General features: G+C 41.3%; 1 protein-coding gene across 5 annotated transcripts in view; it reads right to left on the bottom strand.

The window, feature by feature from the left end:
* The window catches only part of CNOT4 (CCR4-NOT transcription complex subunit 4), a 75,581-nt gene extending 68,899 nt beyond the window's left edge, over positions 1 to 6,682 (bottom strand). For 4 of the 5 annotated variants that reach the window (XM_056516235.1, XM_056516226.1, XM_056516228.1 and 1 more), the window contains exon 1: positions 6,606 to 6,682. The gene's annotated coding sequence lies outside the window, so the exon portion shown is untranslated. Of the gene's footprint in view, positions 1 to 6,405 lie in introns of all 5 variants that reach the window. The other variant, XM_056516241.1, reaches the window with a different exon arrangement.
* Between the last annotated feature and the right edge of the window lie 10,190 nt (positions 6,683 to 16,872).

Consider the following 16,872-nt stretch of genomic DNA (forward strand, 5'->3'; position numbering starts at 1 on the left):
TCACAGTAACTGGTATTAATTATGAGTAGAGACAGAATAACCATTTTACTCCAGAACGGCCTGTTTTCTGACTCTTCACTTATACTCTATACAACTCTCAAAGAATAAAAGCCATGTGCCACTCCCTATAAAGATGGTTGTATAGTGTTCTCTTTTTGGACAGAGAAGACAAAAGCAAATAGCTGGTTTCCCAGGAAAAGATACTACAGAACCAATTCTAAGCAGTTTCTGCCCAAGGTATGGTGTTTCCTTCAGATGGTCAGAGTCACGTGGTCACACAACAGAGCTGGCTCTCACCAAACTGTACTGTGCTACGTATTTATACCATAGTAACCAGAGGAATAGGTCTCAAACAAGGTATGCCTCTGCCCCACCTCCCGAGAATCACAAGCCTCAAGTTAAATGAGAAAGAGACCATAAGCAAAAAAAAATTAAGAAATTAATGTTTCTAGAAGGGCTCAATGAGAGGAGGAAGCCATTACACTGGTGAAAACATAAGAATGGACATACCTTGAAGCATGCTTACAATTGTAACTACTATTCAAGACTCAAATGAAACTGTAATCCAGTCAGATGTTAACACTACCCATGTGCAGAGACAGCCTGATATAAGAGCTGCTATTTCCTTAAACTTCCCAGCTGTTCCTCCATATTTTCAATGTACACTTAACAGTTATGTAAAGAAAACCAGCAATCATCTTCTGGCTTCAGATTTGCCACCTATACTCTAGAACCAGTTTGCCACTAAATATGAAACCATATTAATATGTTAAATATACGCTTTACTAAATGAAAGGATTAGCAAAGGAGCTCTCAAAGATGCTAGGAAGCATTAACTCCTGACGTGGTTCTTCAGTTATAAACTATTTGACCCTTAACCTAGGATGAAGTTTCATAAAAGGGAAGATTACCTTCTTAGGAAAAGGGATTCAACATGCTAAATGATCAACAGAAACACATGCAAAAGGGCTCCTTCAGAGGAGCAGCAGTTACATGATAAATGGCAGTAAGATTAAGTCACTAGACAAATTGGATTAATGCTACTGGGCCTCCCTCATTCAGACCAATGAGTTTAACAGAACTTCAGGAGTTTAGGAACCCCATACAGTTCACACTGATTGAAGGAAATGCATCCAAATTACCTATTGGGCATGCTGACCTATAAATACTAATTTTGACCTAGCAAGTTTTGGCCTTTTATTTTATGTTAGTTTAAAAGCTCTCAGGGGACATTTTATGAATGAGATACTGAAGACTAATTCTAGATTTCATTCAATAAAAAAAAAAAAAAAAGCCACGTCATGAAGCAGGAGCTATTCAAAGACAGGGAATAGATTCTATTTTTGCAATGTCCAACAGCCCAAGGTAATATCTAGAGATCACAGAGAAGCTTTAGGTCTTTAACTGACAGGCACAGCTATAGCTACACATACCTATCTTCATTCATTATATCTGAAGAGAAGACAGAGAAAGACAAAAAAGTAGCTGAATACTTTCTCCCCACATCTAGTGATTATTGCTATATTCCTCTTCCCTATCCTGTTTTTCTATAATTCTAGGTTGTAGTAGAAAACAAAACCCTGAACAACAGCCACCACATGCTTACCTATCTGTGACATAACCCTCATCAAAACTTCTACCAGAAACTCCCTCAGGTAGGCAGTTCCAAAGCACATACAAATATAATTACTTCCTCCCAGGCCTACACTCAAATTCTGTTTTTTTTGTTGTTTTTTTTAAGATAACTTACTGTAACATGTAATAAGAGACAGGCTTAGAAATAACAAAACTACTCCATCTGCAACTACAGTATTTTACACTCAAGGTGTTTTAGCTTATGTATCTTGCAATTAAAAATTAATATACACTATTCAAGCAGGATCCACATTAAATCCATACAGGTGAAAGAAACTTTAAACCAAAATATAACATGAAGCCTGCTTTCAAATAAATCTCATGTGTTGAATTCAGTGCTCCTGAAACAAATTGACCTGAAAAATTGTTAGCAAGTCTTCCTATGCAGTGTATTTTATCCTACGAGGGGTAGGATTGCTATCCTTCTAGTTTCTACTTTTGCCTATCAAATCTTATATGGAAGAAAACGTTTGAGAACATCCACATTTGGAAAAAATAAATGCATCTTCTGTTAAGCAAGGAAAAGGTTAGGCCTCAGCAGTCTGAAACATAAGCACTCAACCACAAAAAAGGCCTAAAAATTGGCAAAAGTAAAACCTGGGATGAAGTGCTACTTGAAAATCACAGAACACACACCTATCACATTTTTGGCCATCCCTACAAAGCTCATGTGATTCTGTTCTGAATTTGAAGAACCATTAGAAGTGAAAAAAGAAGTGTGCTGACACTTTTGCATTTTCTTTCACTTAATTTGTTTTGAAAACAGAAAACAAAAAACCAAACCCCAACAACACAAAAACACCACTCCAAATTTCTAGCGCTAGAAATTGATACTTGCAATCAAATACCAAATATCGTACTATCACCTTCCAGCCATGAAAGACTGCTAAGCTGAGAAAAGTAAAATACTCAAAGTCCAGAAAGGGACAGTACAAGGACCAGCACTACAACAAGGGACCCTCCATCTCACAAACAAGATATGCAGAAGTACAATCACTTCACATCAGATTTCGTAGTCAGTTTAACCCACTTCATATTAGGCATCTATTGCTCTCAAGACAACAGTGAGATAGAAGAAACAGATGCTGGGACCACAATATGTTAGAAAGCTACTCACAGACAGATGAAGTCTTCCACGCTTCCCTTGCAAGAGAACAGAACCAGATCAAAATCAGACAGCACTGATCAGAGAACAAGCCTTAGCAAAGATCCAAGCTCCCTTTCCACCAAGTTCACTTGCATGTTTGCTTGATCTCTACATTCACCTTCATTTTTAGCTCAGTGAAAAAAAGGATTAAGAAATCCCCCTTATGCTGATCCCAACCTATTTTTCCCCAATCTGAAAACCAGCAACAGATGAAATATCTTAACAAAAATACACTAACAACTGATTAACCATTATGAAATCCAACACTAACATATTCTGCTCCAGAATAAAAACATAGTACATAGTTTTCAGGATACACAGAAAAGGATAAGAAGCATAATTCCCTTGGCCTGTATTTGTCTTGATAGCTTTGGATGCAGGCTTCCTCAAGCTGCACATGCATTAGATTTATAAATACCTTATTTTGTACATACATGTTTAGAAAATACTTGCAAGCTCCATTTTACATGATGATAGACTCCTACTAGAAATACCTTGGAGTTGTCAAGTTTCCAAAACAGCCAAGTAGAAGGAAAGAAAATAAAACATATCATTACAAAACTTATTTGATCTTAGTACTCTGTGTAAATCACTAATGTAAACACTAATTCTTCCCCTTCAGCTGATGCAGTCAGTCTAGTAACAGTTAATCAGAAGCCAAAACCATGTATTCTGAATACTCACTAAATCTGTATAATCTTGAACACAATTTTGAAATAAGGAAACTATGAAGATTCTCATACAAGAAAAATGCCGTCTGAAAAAACCAAGCACAAAGTTTCTGGTGTGACAGAAAAAAAACTCAGTTTGGTAAAAACATGCACCTAACTGATCCAAATAGTTTAATGCAAAAATGCATACATGCTTTCACTTACAGATGTTATAGTCATATTTCCTGCTAGACACTTGCACTGCCCTCCCAATTTACTTACAAGAAGAACCAGAAGGTCTGAGCAGCAGCTCAAGCCATGTCAAACCATTTGCTGCTATGCTTAATTTTCCAAGTCTAGGAAAGTGTTCACAGTTGTTAAAATGTTAACAAATGTTAACCAACCTTCTGAAAAGAATAAATTCATAGACTAATCTCCAAGATACAGGAGAGGACAGCCCAGAGGGATGGGGCATATTTATATTCATAAAGCTATAGCTCTTCACGCTGTTACCATCCAATAAAAAGGGGACTAAGCAGGTAGAAAGATACACACTTAAAAAAAAAAAAAAAAAAGCAAGCATGAACATCTTTAAAGACAGAAAGTATTCAGGACACTGAAGCAAAGTAAGTTATGCAGTCTTTCACATATACACTTAGTCAAGTTATCTCAGCAATACAGCATAACTGCAAGTGGGACAAGAGGTGGTTTGTACAACCTAAGGCACTATTCACCGTGTGAAAGTTTAGGAACCCTTGACCCTAGCAGTCTTGCTGAGCAAGTAATTTCCTTTCAGCATGTGTTAAGGCCTATAGATCAGCCTCATCTTCCCAGAGCAACCAAGGCCCAAGATGCAATCTGTGATCAGCCACTTAACAGTTATACCTCTGCTTACAGAGCAGCCTATTTGAAATATCTCATTTGTTTCAAAGAGGCAGGTGAGATTCTGAGAAATAGTTGCCAGAGTTAAGCCTTCAGGGCCCATACTTAGGATCTCGGTCAGAGCTACTTCAAAAACATTTAACTCACAAAGAATACCCTAACTTTTATGAACAACAGCCATGAAGGAAAACATGTATTTCTACATAAAGATTACTTTTAACTAAACAAAAAAAGCCACTTACTTATGTATACTCTCTCACCAGCTTTTTTAACCCAAGCTTTTTATTTAGTGGGCACTCTAAGGATATTCTTAAACTTTCTGAGGTATCAAGAAACTGGTAGAGCACTATTCCTGACAGACACTCACCACTCTTTCTCTGTAAAGAGAAAAACTGTTAGGATCCTCCAACACACCTAATTTTAAAAGCTAACAAAGAGACACCTGAAGAAACATGCAAGACAAAAGACCTAATTTTATCACTGCATTCCTCCTTTGCAAAACAATCTTTTCCCCTAAAATGAACTTAGTTTGCAATTCAGCCACGTTCAACTGCCAAGCATTTCTAAACACTTGCATGTGTTCATCTTGTTTATGAAATGGAAACTCTATCACAGAATTCCAAAAGCCTAAGGTGCAGCACAGCTGAATCCTAGACCACGAGTTAGATCACTAACACTATTACAGTGGTGCTAAGAAACTAGCAATATATTTGATTTTTTGTAGGCTATCAGAAACTAATTCACACTCTTAAGTCAAACAGCTGTTTTATTCCCTGCTCTTCCTAAGTTTGTATTTTACTTTTTCTTTTTTAAGCAGTGAAAGGGACAAGAAAAAAAATCATTCTTCTGCATATTCATCTTTCAGTATGTGTGTTCTTCTGTTAGTGCCAGACACCGTGTTTACATGAATACGAAGTCAAAGTACAGGGATGTTCAAGACAAGACATTTCAAAACTAAAACAAAATACAGACAGTTAAAACACAGTGAGTTAGAAACCTGTACAGGCTCAGCAAACATGTGACTGGCCAACATTAACTTCTAAAACTTTTGGACAGGAGTAAGCCAACATCTGCAGGTCTAGAATTTCCACAGCTTTAACCAGCTAATAGGTTTTGCTTACATTAACACACGCTCTGGAGAGAACTGCTTCTCCTATGAACGGCATACTTGGTATTACCACACTGACAGAAGCATATAAGCCATGGACAATTAAATCCTTTCTGGTATGGTAACAAAGCATTTTAAGATAACTATCTAGTGTATTTTCCCTCCCCTTTACTGTACATACAAAGGTACCAGCTGCTCCCTTTTACACTGGCAGGTAGAGCTGTAGGACCGACTCTAGAAGCAGGATGAGCACCCATACACAGCCTTGTCTTTTGCTTCTGCTAATGCACAAAATGGAAAGAGCTTCTAGGATTTTGCAAGCAGGAGACAGAAAGTTACATACCGGTTATTTTACTGACAGACAAATCTCAGGAGGTTGCACGGACTGTCCAAAATAACACCAAAAATAAGAGGCTGACATTCACCAGCTGTTTGCCTCTCCCTCAGGGAAAAAGTGCATATCACAAAAAGAAATGGAGCCTGGCTCCAGGGAAGAGGAAGAAGGGGAGAGAGGAAATTTCCACGCAAATTCTAAGTGAATCACGCCGCGATGCCTGCGCCTGGCCGCGCCGGCCTGCCCCGGCAAATGCAAGCGGTTCCGGGGCCACCGTCCCTCCGCCAGCCCGGCCGGTGGCCCGGCCCGGCCCAAGGGCTTCCCCGCGCAGGAGGAGGGGGTGGCTGCGAGGAGGAAATAAATACAGCCTCCTCCGGGCAGCAGCACGGAGGGAGCCCCTTCCCCGGCGCCCCCGGGCAGGAGGGGCCGCCCGCTCGCCCCCGCGCCCTCCCCTCACGGCCCGGTGCCCTCGGCGCCCGACAGCGGCCCGGCGCGTCCTCCCGTCGCCGGGGCTGCACCGGCGGGTGGGCTGCGGCCTGCGCCGTCCCGGCGAAGCCTCGGCGCTCTCGCAGTCAGAGCGGCCCGGCTCCCCCCCGCCTCCTCCTCGTCTCTCCTTCCCTCCCCGGCCCGGCCTTCAGCTCGCACTCACCCGCCTTCCTCCTGCCTGCCCGGCCCGCGGTGCGTGTGCGCGGCTCTCCCTCTCAGGCTGCCCGGCGCGGCGGGGGCGGCCGGGCGGGTGGGTGAGTGAGTGAGCGTGCGGGAAAGGAGGCGAGGGGAAAAGGAGGAGAAGGGTGGGGAGGGAAGGAGAGAGGCGGCGAGGAAGGAGAGAAGCGGAGGGGAAAAACCCACAGCGGCGCTCCTGGGGCGGGACGTGCGGCGGCGGCCGGTCGGGCGCTCGGGCGGCTGCTCCGACGACCTTTACGCGAGGGACGGGCAATCTCCGAGCTCGGGGCGCTCCGCTGCCAGCCCGGCCACCATCTTACATTGGGGAGACTTGCTCCGGACGCCGCCCCCGCTGCGCGTGCGCTGCCGGCAGTGGGCGGGGAGCGGCGCGGGAGGGGGGGGGGCGCGACGGCAGCGGCCGCGACGGCGCGGGGCATGACGGGACTTGTAGGCGGCGGCGGCGGCGGCCCGGGCAGCGCGGGAGGAGGCGGAGGCGGTGGCCGCGCCGGCCCCTCGGAGCACGGTCTTCTTCCGCCAGGCCGGGAATCCCATGCTCTCGGCCGGTCAGGGCCGTCCCAGCGTCCTCCTGCGGGGAGTCCCCGTCCGTAAACTCCCCGCAACTTCAGGCACCTGTTGCTGGACATTAAACCGCGCGGTTTTCAAGCACTGGGTTGTTTTTTTTTTTTTTTTTTTTTTTTTTCCCCGTCATTGGTATTGCTTTGCGGCTTTTTTGCCCTGCCGGGTCGAAGCGATCCCCTATACTTCTCCGTCAAACTTTGCCGGTTGTTGGCTGCAGTGTCAGGGGATCTGCTGTGTTCTCCCAGGAACACCTGGGGCGGCGGTCAGCGGCTCGGTCGGGGCTGGACGCGGTCCCGCCACAGCCGCCATGGGCAGCTCTGCCTCCGGGCGCGCCCAGCCGGCCGCGGGCCCGCCGGCAGAGCGGGACTGTGCCCTGCCGCCGCCCCGGTTAGCTGCCGCCCCGGCCTGCCGGTGCTCCCCGCCCCGCCGCCGGGTCAGTCAGCGCCCCGGTTAGCCTGCGCCCCGGTCAGCCAGCGTCCCGGTAGCCAGCGCCCCGGTCAGCCAGCCTGCCGCGCTCCCTGCCTTCAGACCCCCGCGCCGTCCCCCGCCTCACCCTTATTTCGCTTTACTCTCGCTTCTTATTTTGCAGAAACTCAGAGAAACTATATTGCTTCTATCCACTCTTTGTACCACAGGCTGTGGACCTGTTCAAATTGCACCCCTATTCCTCTCTTTTTCCTGTGATCCCCGATGCTGCACAGAAGACCTCATCACCTCATTGCCTTCGTAGCTCTCATGTGCTTTCGCTGCCCTGGCATCCTTAGCACTCCAGACAGCCAGCCTCATATAGGTGTTTAATCAGCAGTTATCTCCATACACAAATTATTACTACTTTTGCAGTGACAATATTCATCTGAGAATTTTACTTATTTCAGCAATTGATAGGACAAAGAGGTGTTCATCACTGAATGCATTGGCACAACTATTACATTTAATGGCATGGATTTTTTTCTTCTTTACTTTCGTTTCTTAGTTTGAAGTATTATACTAGTACAGCTTTGTACAATATGCCTGTTCTGCTAACAGTGGAACTTGTGTTGACATAGCTTATCTCCTTCCTAAAACAAGCTAATGTTACCTTGTGCATATTACATTTTAGACTGGTATATGTATCTCCCCCACAGAAAAGCTCTATAAATTAACTTTACTACTTCTTGCTGCAGGCAAACCCAGGTCTGCATAAAAAGATATGCTGTTCTCAGCAGTAGTCTTGACATGTGAAATCAAATGCAAGGTTATTCAGAAAACAAAACATAAAATGGAATGTAACACCTTTATATGTGAGAAGTTCTGTTTCTCTGCATATATCTTAGACTATAACATATACTTAATATATTAATGTAAAAGTAACTAGTTAGTATATGTTAATCAAATTCAGGTGAATGTATGTATATAACAATGTATTTCTCAAAAACTTTATTATTTTCACATTTTCCTATCAACCAGTGTGTAAACCATTAGGTTCCAGAAGTACCTATTATGTAAGTAACTTATGTAAGTAATGTAATTGTTGACACACCTAATACCCAGCAACATTTCCTGTTAAATAAAAGCAAGTACTCTGACTTGAAAACAAAGGTTAAAAATAATATAATTGAAAGCTGCAATTTTGAGCCAGAATTGGGGATGTTAAGTGATTTCTGTGATTTATTTTAATTCAGAATTGAGTGTTTCCCATAGCAAAAATTTGTCCAAATCATTTTGCTGAGACCTGCAAACAGATAGCAGCACCATCCAATAATAATGTAGGAAGAAATCTACATGGATGAAGATTACTTTGGCTGATGTTACCAGAAGTTATCCATAGCCCTGCTTCCACCTCTTCTTTAACCTGGTAAGAATAATTCACCAGGCCATCATGTGGCCATTTTAAAGTTTTAAGATGTCCTTAAGTTAATTATTTTATTACTTTTAAGTAATTGTATTTGCTTTCATAAGGTTACTTAACCACATTTTGACACCTTATTTACTTCTGGAAATGTTTGGGTTTCATTTCTTTTGAATAGGTCTCATAACTCAGCAGGACTGTTTCTTAGAAATAATTTCCATGTTTGTTGCATACGCACTGTCATGCATTGATTCACACCATGAACTGAGAAATTGTTCTCCCAGGCAATGATCCACAGTCACTGTCTTGTGGAACAAATGTAGGAACCTACAAGGATTCTGCAGTCTGGTGTGAAGCCAAGCTGTTTCCAGGATTCCTCCAGTGTTAAGCCACCACCATTTCAAATGGCTGCTGCCAACCTATTTGGAGGAAACAATGGAGGGTCCAGAAAATGGACTAGAGACATGATGGTGGTGTACTGATACTGGCAGGAAAATAGGAGGTGGAGATCAAATAATTTCATGCTTGGTTGGGATAGAGAGTAATTATTCTGGGACTTTAGGATGGTAGAGGTTAAAAGCACCTGTATAGACTGCAGTCTGAATATTCAGCAACTAAGAAACAATATAGCAGCACCTCTACATGTGGACTTTCTGCTCACTGGGATTGATAATGTGTGTGCTAAAATATTTATCACACATGTATTTCACTGTGTTGGTACTGAGAAAATACTTCCAGTTTTATAAAGTTCATGACCCCAAGCTCTGCTGGCAGCAGTGGCTGAATGTATGTGCCTATATCTCAGACTGAAAGTTGGGTTTAATAAATAGAAAAAAATTATTTTTCTCAAGCTTCTGCAAAGCCTCATGGATTGCTACAGAAATCTCACAGATATTATTATTATAGAATGATATACAATGGTTAATAACAGAATTTTTAGAAATTCAGCCTTATTTACTGAAACAGAAATAAGAATTGCTCTGCAGACTGCAATGGATGTCATTGATGTGTCCACTCCTTTTCTCACTCTTTCTGCTTCTCTGACTAATGATGCCTTTTACTTGGCAAATGCACTGGAGAAAGGAACTGCATGACTGTTCTGACTAACTCCAGAATAATAATGAAGGGCTTTGTTGGGAAATTAAGGGCAGGTGGAGGAGCCTTACAAACACTGTGATCGATATTTTCAGCAAGGGGCAGATGTTCACTATGTCTTGTTGGAAATCCATGAGAAGAGAAGATCTCCATGCTGCTCAGGGAAACAGGATAAGTTAATTGTCCTGCTCTTTCTTGAATAGGAGAATAGAGTGGTGAAAAAATGAATGTATTATAAAGATTTTGAAAATTTTGTTATATTTTTGAATTATTAGGGGAAAATGAGAATCTCAATGGAATGCTTCAGCCATTTTTTTTCATTACAGCCTTATTTATTCAGCATAGCTCTGGCACAGCACACCTTACCTGCTAAGTGCACCTGTCTTTGCAAAAGAAAGCAGAAATCACTCCTGTTTTCTGGAAAGGGTGTAGTGAGGACCTCCAGGAAGCTCCCACTATTTGCTTACCTCAGAGTGCACTTTAAGTAGTGGCATAACATCTTAATATTCTTCAGAGGGCTGTGTTTTTTCACAATTTACAGCAGATCTTGCTGCATGTTTTATTTCCCTTGTCCCAAACTCCTCTGAATCTAGATACTCATGTCCAAATTAACACAAGTTGTCATAAATATCCTTCCATCTTTCCTTCTTTTTTTTTGCTCCTGTGCGTTCACAGAATCCTTGACCTTCTCTTTCCTATCCTCCTTTTCCTTTTTGAAGTACTTTTTATTCATTAAGCAACCTGTTAGGCTAAAGGTCCTCATCATAATGGGGCCTTTGTTGTCAGAGATAAATTGCAAGTATTTGTTATTTCTGCACTGAATTCAGTGCCAATGATCATAGGTTTCATTTTTCTAAATCAATTTTGGGATGTCATTCCCATCTGTTTTTCCAGTTTGGGCTTCCCTAGGAAGTGGTTGTTCTCAGGGAACCTATAGTGTGTAAAAAATAAGAAGCCTCTCTCTCTCTACATCTCTTTTCTGTAGAAATCCTGTGCTGGTCTTGGAATGGGAAGGAGGAAAGAAGATGCTGAGCTAATGAGATAGTATCCTGCTCCTGAATAGTAACAGGACTTGAGTTTGCAGTTTTATGTGCACCTCTGTAGCAACATTACCTTGAAGCATGCTTCCAAGAGCTGAGAAAAAGTCTTACAGCAAAAGGCAATGGATAAATCAGAAGGATGTGCAGCATTGCATAGAAGGGTACTAAAGTATATTCAATTGCAGAAGTGAGAGAGACCATAGAGACAAGAAAGCAAGAGGGCTGCACTGTTTTGCTCTGTGCATAAAAATGGAGCATAGTCTTTGCCCTAAGATCTCCTGTAACATATGCAGGTCAGCATCATGTGCACTTGAAGGGAACAGACTGTAGAGCAATTGGCCTGAATTCAAGAATTTTATATTGCTAAAGGTCTGATTACAAGTGTTTTATAATCTCAGCATTTTGAAATGTTTAATTTTGGTAATTCATCTCATAAAATGTGAAAGGAAGCTAAAGAATGCTTAACAAATTATAAGCCTAAGTATATTTGCTATTGCTTTTTTTTCTGCATTTGCTGTTGCAAAAAATATGCCTGCCCTGCAATCTGTATTCCTTTTAACTCATGGGATGCTGCCACATTATTTGAGTATCAGGAAGAGCAGCAGCAAGCCCAGATGTGTAGCAAGCAGAGTGGGAACACAATATTGGGTTCTTGTTTGTGGAGCACCACAATGAGACAGTAGAGAAGGTGGCACTAAACAGATGGAAAGAGGCTCATGGTTCATACAGCCCATTTCCGTGCCAGTGATGGCATTTGCATACCACCTGGCTTAGAGTTGCAGAGCTATGGCAAAATATAGGACATGATAGGAATACTTCCCTCAGCAGCATTTTCAGGCTAACCACCTTTCTGCATTTCAAACAGCTTTTTCATAACCTATCTTTGCATTTCAGTTCAGTGGTTTTAAAAAAATATTAGCTCTACAACTCCGTATTTGCAGTGACATCATTTGACAGCTGTGGTAAGTCACCTGGGCCTGTTACAATAGAGGGGTTCAGCAGCTGACTTCAATGGATAAAACTTTCACAGCTTATCCTTTTCTGGCTCATTAGAAGTCCTGCAGGTCCTGTTCACATCCCTTCAGTTCTTGTAGAAAAGCCAGTGTTACTTGCTTTATGGCAGCACTGGTCCATTTCTCAAGAATGCCCCTCTCTTGTATTCAGTTTTACCAACAGTCACAAATAGTAATATTTGAGGCAGTGCCATAAAGCTGGGGCTGGATGTGCTGATACACATAACCCCTGAGACAATACTGGGGAGGGAAAGAGGTAGTGCTCAAAAAAAAAAAGTGTACATCTGGAGGAATACACACATACTGGAATTGCAATGGAAGCCATCAGCATTCAGCAGGAGAGATTAACATACTTGATCCAGATGATCTTGTAACAGAAGAGGGCACTCAGGGGCCCGATAGCAAATAAACCTTGTCACATAATACAATGAGGGAAAATTATTCAAAAATGGGCAGAATCCTCTCATAAAGTGGAGAGCTGAGGGCTGGTGAGTCCAGGTTTCATTCATGCTAAACAAGAAAGTCCAACCACTTTAAAATAATTGTTACAAATATGCTCAAGCTAACTTATCTGAAATATTTGAAGTAACATGCCTGTGTAGACAGGACTTCATTATGTTACTTATTATTGTTTTCAGGGAGTCATCACCTGCTCTTTAAAGCAAAACATACATACATTATGAGACAGAATGATTGCTCATTATTGTCATATTCCTTAATTGCTTTCTATATTAGTGCATTCAAAGGAATGTATTTTTCCTCTTCTGCCCTTCTCTGCCTTCATCCAACAGCAATCAGCATTTTCCACAGAGCTCAAAATTGCTCACATTCTTATAAAAATGCCTCAGCCGTATGGGATTTGCTGAGATGAAATAAAAAGTGCATGGCTTGAGAAAATGCAATGCTTTATCCTGCATATTGATTCCATGGCTGCTGTATAAACAGGAACTGTCCATTACAAGAACTTCCACTGACTTTTTGTGTTGGAACTCGTGTTCTGCATAAGCCAGGTGTGACAGGAGCTCACCTGTCCAGAAAGTATGACGCTGCATTAAAGGGTTGGCATGAACTTTAATGCTTGTAAATATATTGCACCACCCAAGCTATAGCTGCAACCTTGCAATTTCCAAAACAGATATATTTCCTTTTGTCAAAAAGAATGTGAACTACTGCAGCTAATTTTATGCTATATAAATAATGCTGATAGAGAGACAGATAGGTTAGATAGGCAAAGTAATAGATTAAGTAAGAAAGTCAAAGCATTTATTAATCAGAAATATAAACAAGTTCCTTAAGGAGCTGCAGGAAACCAGCTGTAATGATGACAAATGAGAGATCCTAGAATAATTAGATCATATAGGTAGCACTGTAGCTGATACTCTGTATGACATAGGTCTGCTTGATGTACAGAGAAATTTGGCTCTTATATTCTGATAGAGAACATTTCCAATTCTTAGCCTGTGTTTGACATGCCAACAGAGGGAAGGTTGTGCTGTGTGCCTTGTGGTGCTCTGCCCACTTTCCCTTCTGCTCCATCTTCCCCCCTGCACTCTGCACCATGACGGGACCAGGCCAAGAGCCACTACAGGTCAGGAACATATCCAGGGGGAGCAGAGACCATGCTGGTATCCTGGCCATATTTTATAGATTAACCAAGAAACCTAAAGCACAGGAGATACTTTTCTATTTTAATTTTTTTTTTAATTTTTCATATTAATTTTAACATTGCACTATGTTTTCCTCGGCAACATTTTAAAATCATTGGTACATCAGTGTATGAATGTAAGAATTTCCTGCTAACAGACCAGACATGTTTTACTCCTAATAATCCAAATTTGTGGGGTTTTAATTAATGATAAATCGCCCCTTCTTAAATAGGTTATGTTAAACTGTAGCCAGTCAGCCTCTGGTAGGTGCCATATTTTGCTAAAGCAAAGATATCAGTGCTGATTTTTATTTTAACCTTTCATTTTGTTTTCTCCTGTTTACTTTCTTTATGTTATTACCATACTTGGGAATCCAAAATTAATTTTTGCATGGAAAGCTTCAAACAGATGTGCCCCAAACATTTCCACTGATACTGTATTGTGTCATGCTTGCCTGAAGTGTTTATAATTTATTTTATGCAAACTTGTATGATGAGCCTTGAAATGTACTGTGCAGTTGTCAGATTGTCATGGGAAGAAGGCAGGATATGCTCAATGTTTTGTGTGGATTTAGTCCATGCCTAGCAGTATTTGCCCTGATTAGTACACAAACCAGTGTAATGTCCAAAAGCCACAAAATCTGAAACTTTTAGGTGTTTATATTTGCACAGGATCCCATGAAAGTAGCCTGATTTCCAAAACAACTGAGCATTGCAACTTCTCCTGAGGCCAATGAAAACTCATCTTCCCGACAATAAACTTTCCACACAGGATTTCTATGTTGAATACTAGACCTACACTGTGGAAAACACTATGTGCAATATTGTGAGCATTAAGGTTAGTTGAGTAGCCTGCTGCTTCCCATTTGTCTAAAAAGACTTGGCCAAAATCAGGCACAAGAGGGAAGTGAGCTGCTGGTTGCTTGCTTCTTCACTCCTCTTTGCAGATAGAAACCTAGACATTTGACTTCTTTCCTTCTGTGTAATAAATACCTTTCCTCATTCTTCTGAGCAGTATATACTTTGACTCATCTCAGGCCTACTTCAAAGACACAGAAATCAGAGGGAACACTCTCAGACCTTTCCTACTAGAGTGAAGTCATACATTCTCACCTCAGGACAGGTAAACAGTGAGTTATCTCAGCTGAGATCTTAGTAAAGACAAGGGAATTAATTTTTCATCTTCAACATCTCATTGAAATTCAAGTTTATTTGAATTTAATAATTTAAGTTAAAATGACACTATGGATTTTATTTTAAAATAGTTAAAAAGGTAAAGTTTCTCTTTTTTGAGGTATGTCCACCTTCATGCACAAAAAAAAAAGCTCAGGTCTCAAAACATGCAAACTGCTGAAAGAATAATGGTTCTGTTGTACTCCTGTAAAAAGCAGGACGACATAGCCTAATCAAGTTTTATTAGGCATTGCTTTCTAATTGTTGACATGACTGAACCATCAAAGCTGTAAAAGGTGCTTGTCTAATATTTTGAGCAGTGTACTTCCTTAAGAAAACTTAGCTCTGGTACAGCATTCACCTTTGATTGGTACCTTTCCTCTCAGATAACTGTGGTATTAAGATGATAAATAGAGTCAAATTAGTTTTTCATGGCTCATCTTCATCTTTGTATAGAATTTTAAAGTTTAGAGCATGGTATATCCTCCTTCCAGGAGGTCTGCATGTCTCAGTCTGCAGAGGGCTGACAACTGCCGTGGAGCAGACTGACAGCACAATTACCTGCAAGGTGTGTCCTCCTGGGAAAAGGCTGAGCTTCAGCAGTTTGGTCATGTCACAGCATGTGACAAAATGTTACCAAAGAGGTGATTACTCCTGTCCTACCACAGCAGTCTGTGTGTCAATTGGTTCTAGCAATGGCAGCCATGCTTAACTTGAAGAACCTCTTACAAAGCTATCTATGGCTGCCTCCAGCCATGATTTGGATGGGAAAATGTGGGATGTGGGCAGAGAGCATTGTGAGAATAAAACACACTGCCCTGGGTGATACTAGAGCTGAGTGTACACTTACTGTACTGCATTGTATTCTTCCCCTTGATTTTAAATACCAGCAATTAATAACTATCCCCTTAACGTTGTACAAGTTTGTGTTTGCACAGTATTTAAAGAGGAAGTAAGTTGCTTACAGACAGGGATTGCTAGAAATTAAGTAGGCTGTTAACTCTAGAGGGATACTAGCTCCTCAAAAAGTTCTTTTTTCATGTTATGCATGAAAGTTCATGTTAGGCAAGACTTGGAGTTGGATCATTATTTCATGGAGCCATGAATAGAGAGACAAGAAACAGAGAAACAAGAAATCAGTTTGTTGAGAGCACTGGGGCCATATGACTGACTCACTGATTTATCTGAGTAGGCAAACAAACCAGAAAGTATTGAAAGAATTGCTGTGATCAATGAAAATAAAAACACGATTTTGTTCTTGCTGAGATCAGAATGAAAAAATCCACTCTATGAATACAGATTGCCTAGGTTTGGAATATCTGTAAAGGAAAAAGGTAATAGTTGGTCAAGCTGACAGAGTTGGTACCTCACTTTCACATATGGTTCAGCTTTCAAGAACTCTCCAAAGTTGTTAACACATAAGTTATATATTTTTGTGTAAAGAAAGTGAATCAGTATTTGAGTCAAACACATGCTGATGTGTTTGTCAAAAAGATTTGATCACTAAGACAGATCACAAGAGAAATATTCTTCACCTGTTGGTCAGATTAGCCTTTTGAATAGTGGATTTTCTCTGCCCCGTTCCCTGCCAGGTTCCAGTCGCATATCTGGTTGAATTTTAATTATTTTCACAAAATTAAGTGTCACTAACAAGAGACTGAGAGCATAAAATGCCAAAGACCCCTCCAACATTCATGGGAGGTAGCAGTTGTATATTAAGCTGGGAGGAAGAATTTAGCAAGCATCTCACAACCTGAACAAGTAAACTGAACATCTCCAGTGAAAGGGAGGCATCAATCTCCTCAGATCTCACTTTAAAACTGACACTAGACTTCCTGAGAAGTTCTGGGAAAACATACTTTGAAACACATTTATCATCATCCAATATAAAACACTGTCAAACTAAGACACCTAAAAGGCATAATCAAATCCTCATTAAAACTATGGCCACCTAATTTTTAGGGGTTTCTCATAGTTTAGTGTCTTTGTGTAGTTACAGTCTAAATATACCTGCAAGCAAACCATTCCCTCAGTGTTTCAGAATGAGTCAGTACCTCAAGCTTCTCCTGGGCTGGACCTC

This window comes from Oenanthe melanoleuca, chromosome 1A (genome assembly GCF_029582105.1).
Source record: "Oenanthe melanoleuca isolate GR-GAL-2019-014 chromosome 1A, OMel1.0, whole genome shotgun sequence".
NCBI lineage: Eukaryota > Metazoa > Chordata > Aves > Passeriformes > Muscicapidae > Oenanthe > Oenanthe melanoleuca.